Consider the following 10,831-nt stretch of genomic DNA (forward strand, 5'->3'; position numbering starts at 1 on the left):
CAGAAACAAGTGAAGGGGGTATGAGAAGACTGAAAGAATATTATTGTTTGTATTCCTTTCACTGTTCTTTTCTCTTTTCTCTTGTTCCTGGGTCTGTAATGTGACTAAGCATTTTTAATCACTCGGGAAGAAGGAACATTACCACAATTATTACTACACAGATACTTGTTTTCCATGAAACACAGATTTGCAGCTATTTTCATTTGTTTTTCCTTGGGGGCAAACAATGGACAAATATGAAGAAAGCATGAAGTATTTACACAGGGGGAGGGAATTCAGAAACAGACTTTGGAGAAAGTAAAAGCAACTGTTGATTTCTACAAGTCTTGCCCATTTGTGAAGGCTTCCCTGAATAGCTCATAAAACTATCTCCAAGGAAATGTATAACTAGTGATTTTTCAGAATTCCAGCTGTCAATCTTCACTCTATTCCTTTCTTCTAACTACCATAACTGTACAATGGCATTTAGAAACAACCTCTAATTCCCATCAGAATCAGAAGGTACATACTCACAGACTCATTGGATTACATACTAGGGTAGCAACACAACATAAATTTACAGAAGTTTAAGAGTGCTCTTTCTCTTCTGAAGGATGTACTGCTCTCTGCTCCATGGTCAGAGCAAGGACAAGTTCATATTTCATGGGTCCTGAAATCTGAATCATAGTAGATATACAATAGTCTTAATAGTGACTTTGTTCCTGGGCACTGTGGAGACTTGCCTCAGTCCTGGACAAAAAGGAAAAAGTCCATAATTGAGAAGGCAATCATGGTCCACATTTGAGTAAACACAAAAGAGAGAAGGATAGATTCAAAATATACCCAAAGATGACTGGGCTTTAGAATCAGGCACTATAATTGTGTCAAATGTTTGATCTATCATGAACTAGACAAGTTCTTGAATTTTTTTGTTCCTGTTTTTGCAACAGGGTCACATACTTAGTCAAGGCTAACCTGGAAATCACTATATAATTTAGGCTGTTCACTACATAACTCATGGCAGTCTTCCTGCCTCAGTCTCCAAAGTGCTAAGATTATAGGCATGTACCACCTCACAAGACTTTAACTCTTTAACTTTTCTTTCTTAACATAAGGCATCTTGGTTCCTTTATCTATAAAATTTAGAAAATGGGGCTGAAGATATGGCTCAGCAGTTAAGAACACTGACTGCTTTGGCAGAAGACATGACTTCAATCCCAGCACCCACAGAGCAGCTAACAATTGTCCGTAACTCCAGTCCCAGGGGATCTGACAGCCTCTTCTGTTCTGTCCTCTACAGGCATTGAATAACATGAGTTCACTTACCTACATGCAGGCAATATACACATACACATAAAAAATATATAAATTAAAAAAATTAAGAAAACGATGCCAACCTTGCAAGATTGTTGTGAGAAATTATGAAATTATGTATATGTGATAGAGTAAAATTCATACTAAAATGTTTATATAGAATAGTTACCTACAAATAGGGTATGTTGATTTGTATTAATTCAATTTGCTTACCAAAGTGCATTGGAAAATACAGAGATTATAAACTTTGAAGTTCTATAAGCCAAATTTTAAAGTTCACCTCCACCTTCTAAAAGTCATTGATAGTGAACTGGAATCCAAAATGCCTCTCTCTCTCTCTCAAGTTTTGGTTCAGTTATTTTTTTAAAGTGTGATTGATTATACCTGCCTTAGAGTGGTTGTAAGATGGTAAATAAAATAATGTATAGGAAAATCTTAAGTATATTTCTAAGCACATCATACACTCTCAATAGATACTCCCTCTTTCTCTTCTCCCATCCCCCAAACCCTATGGTCAGCTGACTGGCTACTGAAAATAAACTAGACCTTGATATAAGGCACTAGTAGTTATATATATATTAAATTTATTTTATTCTTTATGCATAAAAATTTTCCAAAAAGTGAGCCTCAAGTCTTTTGACTGTACTTCAGTTATATATGTGTTCCAAAGTCCATGTATACAATATCCCTGTCTTTCAGAGACAGCATCACTAGTTTCCACAAACTACAGAAAATTCTTCTCACTGAATAAAACAAGTGCACACTCCCTACTCATGCATTTTAGGGATTCTGTGCCTGTGGTTTTCACACACATTAGGTGTCCTGGGACATATCCAATACCAGCTACCATGTCCTATTCCTCCACAAAGTATTATAAAAATCTAACTACAATATTTTCCTTTCCAGAATACATCAGTGGGGGGCTTGAGAGATGTTTCTGATTAAGAGGACATACTGGTTTTGCAGAGGATCCAAATTTGGTTCGAAACACCCACATTGGGCAGCTTGCAATCACTTGTAACTCCAGCACCCTCATCTGGCCTCCACTGGCACCCACAAGTATGTGCACATGCACATACAAATATACATAATAAAACTAAAATTAAATCTTAAAAATATGGCAAGTATCACTCGTACCTAGAATTAGCATAAAAGATACTTGATAGAACATAAGACTTTACAATTAATTCAGAAATTAGAGTCAGTATCTCCAGAATTCTCTGCAGTATGTACCTAATAATATGACACCTCCTCACTCATTCTTTCACACAATAAGAATTTATTGAGCACCCATTATTTGGTAGATGAATTACTATGTAGAACAGGCAAAAAGACAAATTATAATATGACATATGGAAAGTATAATTAAACACAAGTTTCTACGCTAGCCAAGAATACAGAACAGGCAGTTCTGCTGAAATTAATAAGAAATGCTTAACATCTGAACTTGTATTTAAATGATAATTATGAATAACAAGTGATAAATAGCCATAACTTTGCTAAATACACACTGCTAGGAAGTTGAACTGGATGGTACATCAGTGTGTTCTCTGTTCACATAATGTAAAACCCCAGGTTGGGTATTTATATAGTTTACAGTTTTGGACACTGAAGTCCAAACAACATAGCATTAGTTCTGATAAGGACTCCCTTTGTGCATCATCATAATGGTGGAAGCACATGCAAAAGTTAGCAATTACCCGAGAAGATAAAAAGCTAGATCAAGAAGGTAGTGGACAGGCTTGTTCTGTTAATAACAACCCTTCCTTGTGATGAACTCACAGGAGTTGTCTTAATCTTTTTAATGGCACAACCCTATTAACTTCCAACTAATCTTCACCTTCTAAGGATTCTACCATCTCAGCATTGCCACTCTGAAGACCATGCTCCCAATGGACAGGCCCATGAGGGACACAAACCATAACAGAAAGTATTCCATTCTATTGTTGACTTTCATTTTGACAGCACATATAATAGTTCATGTGATTTTTATGTGTTCTAGAAAGCAACAAAAAGAAATTTCCTTTTTATAACATAATAAATCAACTCTCACACATTTCTTTCATAAGAGATCTATTTCTTATGGTCACTTAGAGTGTAGCATTGCACTCCCACTCATGACAACCTTTTTAAAATACTAGTGGCAATTCACAAAAAGTGTATTTGTTAAAATGGCATATAACTAAATGCCACACAGAGACATGCATATAAGTAGTTAAAACATAATGTGTAAGTCTATGAATGTGGCATATACTACAGAGAGAGAGAGAGAGAGAGAGAGAGAGAGAAAGAGAGAAAGCTCTATGCACAGGGAAAAAAAAGTTCAGCTGTCAAAGGTGCTTGAGCATAGTACATAATTTAGGGCATAGAAAACACTGAATTCAATTGCTAAATGATGGTTTGAACTTTTAAAATTCAACCAAAAACAATTGCATTTGTAAAAACAAATTTGATGCTTTTATACTCTATGATTTCTTTAAAAAGGATTAATGTCATTGCTTTTTAACTCACCGTCTACTAACTCAGTACAGGTGGCCATTTTTATTATCTTTATTCATTGTGCCCTATTTTTCAACTTAGCAAAAGAATTTTTTATTTACCCTTTTTACCACTATAATTCAGCCTCGGCTTGCTGCTTAACAAATGCATGCCATTTGTCATAGGGGGCCAGGAAAGGCAGAGTGAACAGTTCATTGAAATCCATCTTGGCTTTTGAGAACAGCTAATCCCCAGGCATGCTCTGCTTTAGGGGGAGGCATATCAGGCACTCCCCTATACTGAAGCTTAAACATGAAACCAAAAATGGCCCAGAGCAAACCAAAGCTATGAAAAAGTATGTAATAGCAAGTGTTTTAGCAGGGAAAAAACTGGTGAGTTAACAATGGAATAAAATGTCTTCATGACTAACTAGATGATACTATTGATTAGAGAATTTTCGTTTTCTCTTCTTAATGAGATTGGAAGCAAATCGGGAGAGTGGTCAGAAAATAGGTAACTTCTGGTTAGCATTCAAGATCCAAGAACCTTCACTGGTCCAGAGATACCCAATACAGAAGGAGGAAAGGCTCTAGAACACATTCAACTCTTCTTAAGATAGAATTTGCCTGTCTTTCAAGCTCTGGCCAGTTCACAATTCACTTTTGTTAGAAAACAGGCGGCTATACATTTTCGATATAAATTCCAAATACCCAGTGCTCATTTGCATCCCCTCCTTCATACCCAGCCATCCCAGTTCCTCTGAGGTTAACTGACCAGCAGCTGAGGAGACCTTTTCTCCATGAATGCATAATTGGTCATTGATGAACAAACAGGCAGTCACTCAGTCTACCTGACCTAGGAAAAAAAAAATCCCTGACCATCATCCCAGATGTCCATGTTGGTCAACACAATCTCCATATAATTTATAAGGTATTAAATATCAAAAATAATGGATCTTTTCAGTTAGCATCTTGGCAGATGATGATAGCAGTACATTTTATTTGAGAAGCCAGCACAGACTTCTCCCAGTAAAACTGCAAACAGAAACTGTGAGCATTGGCCCCAGATTCTCCTAGAAAAAAGGCTGCCATTATACTCCATTACAGTCGAGGCTATGTATGCGCCTTCTGGATGGCATCCAATCACATAGCACTTTTCCCTCCCTTCTTGCTCACTTTTACTTTTTTTCATCTTTTTTAGTAAAAACATGTTCTCTCAATGGCTAGACAGTGGTTTATAGTAAAGAAATAGCTTCCAAATCAACTAGGGGAATGTGTGCTAAAGGATTGGGAGGCTTTTAGAATCACCAGTAACAAGATACTTCTTTGTAGTTGACTTTATGTGCTATGCGACATGCCATATAGACTAAAGGTTCCACTCTGAAGTATAACTCCAAGTGAAAGCAACTGAGAGAGGACAAATTAAACAAGGGGAAACTGCAAAAAAATGGTGGAATTATTCACTTGGGATCTGAATATAGTTTAAAAATTTTAAATGTACTCAAGATGTGTCTTTCTTTGAGCTCTTCCTTTATCATTTGTGTATTTAAGAATCCCTATATTCTACAGAAAAATACTAAAAAAGATAGAGTAATGAAAATGGTCTCTCTCAAAAATTACTTCGCCAACTATAAGAAATGTTGGTAGCTGATTACTGCTGAGTGAGAAAAAGCTGATCTTCCTAAAGCAAGAGAGTCTAGATAGGCTGACTAGACCTCAGTGGATGGACTTGCACAGGGGAATGTCTGGGGACACTGACGACACATTGGACCTTAATACAGATGACAGAGTACATGGGATCCAGTGGCGGGGGGCAGTGGGAGCAGTGGATGGACGCACAGGGGAATGTCTGGGGACACTGACGACACATTGGACCTTAATACAGATGACAGAGTACATGGGATCCAGTGGCGGGGGGCAGTGGGAGCATGCTGGTGCGGATGGGGATATAAAGATGGTTAAGATTGTTTGAAATATTCTGTATAAAATATACAAAAATTCAATAAAAACATTTTTTTAAAAAGACTTTTGCTCTTCAACATTCAAGTTCTCATGCATAAAGCAACTGGAAATGATGTTGCACTTTGAAGGAAAAACAAGGCTCAAGGAATAAATTGAGAGGCAGTGGAATGTATAGCAAGAGCCCTAACATTGGAAACTTATTCCAGAGCTGTTACTTTGATTCATTTAAAGGTATTATTGACTATTTTGTAGCTGATAGTGTACTAAAAAGGAAAACCATGGTTTCCCTCATGGAGCTTACATTTTGTTTAGAAAGTTACATAGAAAAACAAGGAACAAAGAAATGAAAAAGAGGAATATCAGAGAGTACTATGAATAATGTTAAAAGAAGGTAATGTGTTAAGAAAAACTAGGTGGGGACAGGCTTGTTGGCACATGCCTTTAATACCAGCTCTCAGGAGGCAGAGGTAAGTGGATATCATTGAATTCAAGGCCAGCCTGGTCTATGTATAGAGTTCCAAGCTAGCCAGGGTTTCATAGGGAGATCTTGTCTCAAAAAAAGTTAAAACAGGACTGGAGAGATGGCTCAACAATTAAAGAGCAGTGGCTGCTTTTGCAGACAACCCTGGTTCAGTTCCCAACACCCACATGGCAGCTAACAACCGTCTGCAACTCCAGTTCCATGGAATCCGACACCCTCCTCTGACCTCTGTGGGCACTGTATGACACAGGTGCACTTAACATAGATGCAGGCATAACACTCATACACATAAAATAATAATATTTTTTAAAATTTTTTAAAAGAGTAACTAGGTGTCTAATGTAAAATGGATGATCAAGAAGGCATCTCTGAAGAAGTGACATTTGCACCTGAATGATGAGTCAGACAGATACAGAACTAGTGGGGAAGTAGTCTAAGCAAAGTGAACAAAAAACACAAAGGTACTAAGCCAAGAATTAACTCCATTTTAATGAAGAATGAAACAAATATTGCACCTGAACTCAATGTGAAGAGAATGATGGTAAGATATTAGGTGGGCTGTAATAAAGGCCAAATTATGGGGTTCTTCTCTTAGGGTTTGATTTTATAGCATCACTTCTTTACTAGTTAGCTATAAGACTTTTGGTAAGTTCCTTACTTTAAGTGTCTGTGTTTTACTTATGGAGAGGGTAAAAGTACCAATATCATAATGCTTTAGTAATGATTAAAGGAAATGAGTTTTTTTAAGATACAGAACCAAACATAAGCACACATTCAGTAAACCTTAGTTGTTCTTTTATATTAGAAAAAGCCTCTCTTCATGCCTGACGGGGGTTTAGAATCCAATAGCTTGCGTTTAAGTCCTGCTCCAGGAATTTATTAACTATGTGTTTGGACAAGTTACTTAGGTTTCTAAACCCTAATTTTTCATAAATATCAATAACTATATTAATAAATACACTTAAAATTATGTGTTACTTTGAGACAAGTTTGGACATTTGAATTGCATTAATATTTCTATTATTATTCAAACTCTCTCTGGTCTCATATATAAGAGAGAATAAGCATTCATTTTGTGAAATATTTTCAGTGGGAGCTGGGAAGACCATTTACACCTCTCCTTAGTGTCTAAAATTTCACCATTAAAAATGTGTTCCTTCTTAAAGGGAGGGACTCTAGTTATGATGACTAGACCTCAGTGGATGTACTTGCACTGAGGAGCATTTGGGGACACTAACGACTCAACAGACCCATCAATACAGAATGCATGAAATTCAGTGGGAGGGCTATGAGGGGGTGCCAATGGGGAAGGAAGTGTAAAGATGATTAAGATGTTCTGTATAAAATATACATAAATTCAACAAAATATTTTTTAAAAATTAAGTGACAAGCCTCCCCCGCCCCCCAAAAAATGTGTTCCTGTTGGGTATGGTGGCAAATACTTGTAATTACAGGACTCATAAGACTCAGGCAGAAAGACTGAGTTTGAAGCCAGCCTGGAACACATAGTGAGACCCTGTCTCAAAAAAAATGTGTTCCTTAGAACTCATGTCCGTGGATGGATATGATAGTACTGGTTAAAAATACACACCTAAGTGACATATAGAACTGGAATCAAATCAGACTTCAAGATTCTTTGGTGCATGGAGGTTCAATTTTCTCATCTACAGAAACTGGCTAATCATAAGACCACCCTTACAGGACTGTTAGGAAATAATGAAGTACTTAAGTATAATATTTGGCCTGTAGTGAACACCTTCAAACATATTCCCAACATTAATAAGTATTGTTCTAAGTATGAATGAGTTCAGAGTTCCAGTGTTACAACCATCAGGGATCTCAGAGTTGACTGAATCCAACCTGATTACTTTACTACTAGAAAAACTCAGATACTAGGGAATACAGTGTTTGCCCAAGTTTACACACTGAATAAGAGAGCTGACTATTAAAAAAAAAAAAAAGAAAGATTTGAGCCTTCAGCTCAAATTTCTTTATTATAGCACAGTTAGCATTCAGATCCTTTACTGAGAGAATGTTTTACTGAAAGGGCAACAGAGATTGGGGTCTTTAGAACCAATTTCAAAACAAACATTAGTTGTTATGAATAATGCCACAATGAATATGAGCGTACAGACATCTCTGTGCTATTTTGACTTCCATTCTTTCACTTATATACCCAGGAGTGCTAGAGCTATCTGACAACAATATGTTGTTTTCTTCTGTCAAAAAAATTATCATGGAGGCTATAAAATCTAAAATCTGTATTCAGTTTTGATGACTCCTATCCAGAATATCAAAAATTCTTTCCCTTCAATCTTTCAGATTTTTAAGAATTATCATTTACTGTGGCAGTCATCGGTCCCCATCACAATCCTGTTGACCCAGTTTTTAAAGCCTTTTGAATTAGACAGACGCGTTCTCTAAGATACAACACCAAAAGAAGGGATAAAAGCAATAGGAAGAATTTCATGTATCATTTAATCACCAAGCACAAGCAATATTTTTGTAGGTGAAATGTTGGAAAGAACAAAAGCCACAGGAAAAACAGGTAGACTGCATGAGACATGGGAAACCAAACTAATATAAGGTATAAGGCCTTGGGGACAAGGAAAGAAGGTAGAAGACACATAAGCAGGTGAAACAAATAGCTTCTGTCATCTTTTTTTTTGGAGGACTTGGCCTCAGAAGTCATTAAAAGAAAGTTTCTTTTCACTTTAAATGTTACCTAGGGTTGATCTTGCTGGTCATGAGGTCAAAAGAGCACTGTTTTAGATGGTTTAATGGGGGAACCAAGGCTCAATGTGGGCTTTCAAAAATGACACTGTTTTCCCTGAGTGTAAGAGACATGAGTTCAAACTCCAGGAATTCCATGTACTACCATCCTAGAACTGCCACTTACTTAAGCTATCACTCTGTCAGCCATTAACTCTACTCTCATATTGTTGTCAGATGGCTATTTTGTGTCAATTTTTAGCCTAGTGGTTCTGAGAGTTGCTATCTTGGGACATTTTGTCAAGTTCTAGAAATCTGGTTCTAAAATCAGCTTGGGGGCTTAAGAGATGTCTCAGTGGTTTAGATCATTTGTTGCTCTTCCAGAAGACCAGAGTTTGGTTCCTGGCAAGCACACTAGACACCTCACAACCCAAACATCTAGTACTCTAACTCCAGGGGAATCCAACACCTTCTTCTGGCATCTATGGGCACACACACACACTGACACACACACAGTTTGACTTGAAAGCCCAAATATAGTCATGAATTCCTTGGTTTCTGAGGATTGATTACAAAACAGTCCATGAATATCCAAATTCATGGATGCTCAAGTCCCTTATATAAAATGGCTTAGCGTTTGCACTTGACCTATGCATATCACTCAGTATATTTGAAATCATTTCTGAATTACTTATTTCCAAATCTGACATGCATATTATATAAATAGTCATATCATTACAAAAATGATAACAAGAAAAATGCCTATACACTTTCAGTACAGGTGCAATTATTTTTCAATTATTTTTTCTCTAACATAGTTGCATCTTGGATGTGGAGCTCATGGATAGAAGGCCAACTGTAAATCAAAGCCAAGTTAGAAATTTCAGGAAAGGAGGGAATAAATATTTTACTCTGACCTCTGAAGCATCATTGAGTAATTTTTCACTTGTCAATTCTGCAATAGTTTTTGAGATAGCCTCAAAAATAAAGTATCAGAATTATTTTGAGAGAAAATATACTTTAATAAATCATTTTTTGAACAATGGAAAGAAGGAAGCAAAGGAGAGATACCTTCAGGTGTCCAAAATACAGAAAACTTGAAGGATACATCATTGACCAAAATATAATAGCTAAATATTCCAAGTATATTTTATTACATTTAATAAACATTTAAATGCAAGTTGTAATTACAGCTGAATGATTACCTTTGTTTTAAATGTAAAATAAATTCAATTTTACATTTTGTTATACATCAAATTTTGTTGGTTATAATATTCACATCGCCATTTTTATTATTAGCAAGTTACATTAAATATAAAATGAAAATTAACTAAAGTAAAATGAAATATGAAAAAGTAAGCAACATTAAACACAGAAATTATACAAAAAGAAAGTGATTTAAAGATGTACTTTATGTAAATTCACTTAACATCCAATTAAATGATTTGAGATCATAATCCTAAAATTATCAGCTAAAAACAGAGTGCACATATGCCTTATTTATACAAAAAAAAAAGAAAAGAAAATACTAAAGGAAACAAACAAGCTATTTATACTTTAATTCTAATTTGATCTTACAACATAACCTAACTGAACTTCATCTAGCCTAATTTTATCTAACTGAGCCTAATGCTTTATGTATTCCAACTATTACCTTTCTTTGCAAGACAATGTAATGCATGGTTATTTTAGGACTTTAAATCATGAATTCATTTCTACTATTGTTCTATTGTTTTAGCTCTTTCTTTTTTGAGTTAGTTCCTAACCCAAGCACAAATTCAGCAGTTTTTAAAGTTGTATTGTGCTCACTGATTTTTACTTAAAATTTTATTATTTCTTAAAACTACATATAATTAGAAAGAAAAACAGGTGCAAGAATTTCAAGAATTTACCTATTGTTTTGCAA

The sequence above is a fragment of the Nannospalax galili genome, unplaced genomic scaffold, assembly GCF_000622305.1.
Source record: "Nannospalax galili isolate Female #2095 unplaced genomic scaffold, S.galili_v1.0 scaffold238, whole genome shotgun sequence".
NCBI classification, from domain to species: Eukaryota; Metazoa; Chordata; class Mammalia; order Rodentia; family Spalacidae; genus Nannospalax; species Nannospalax galili.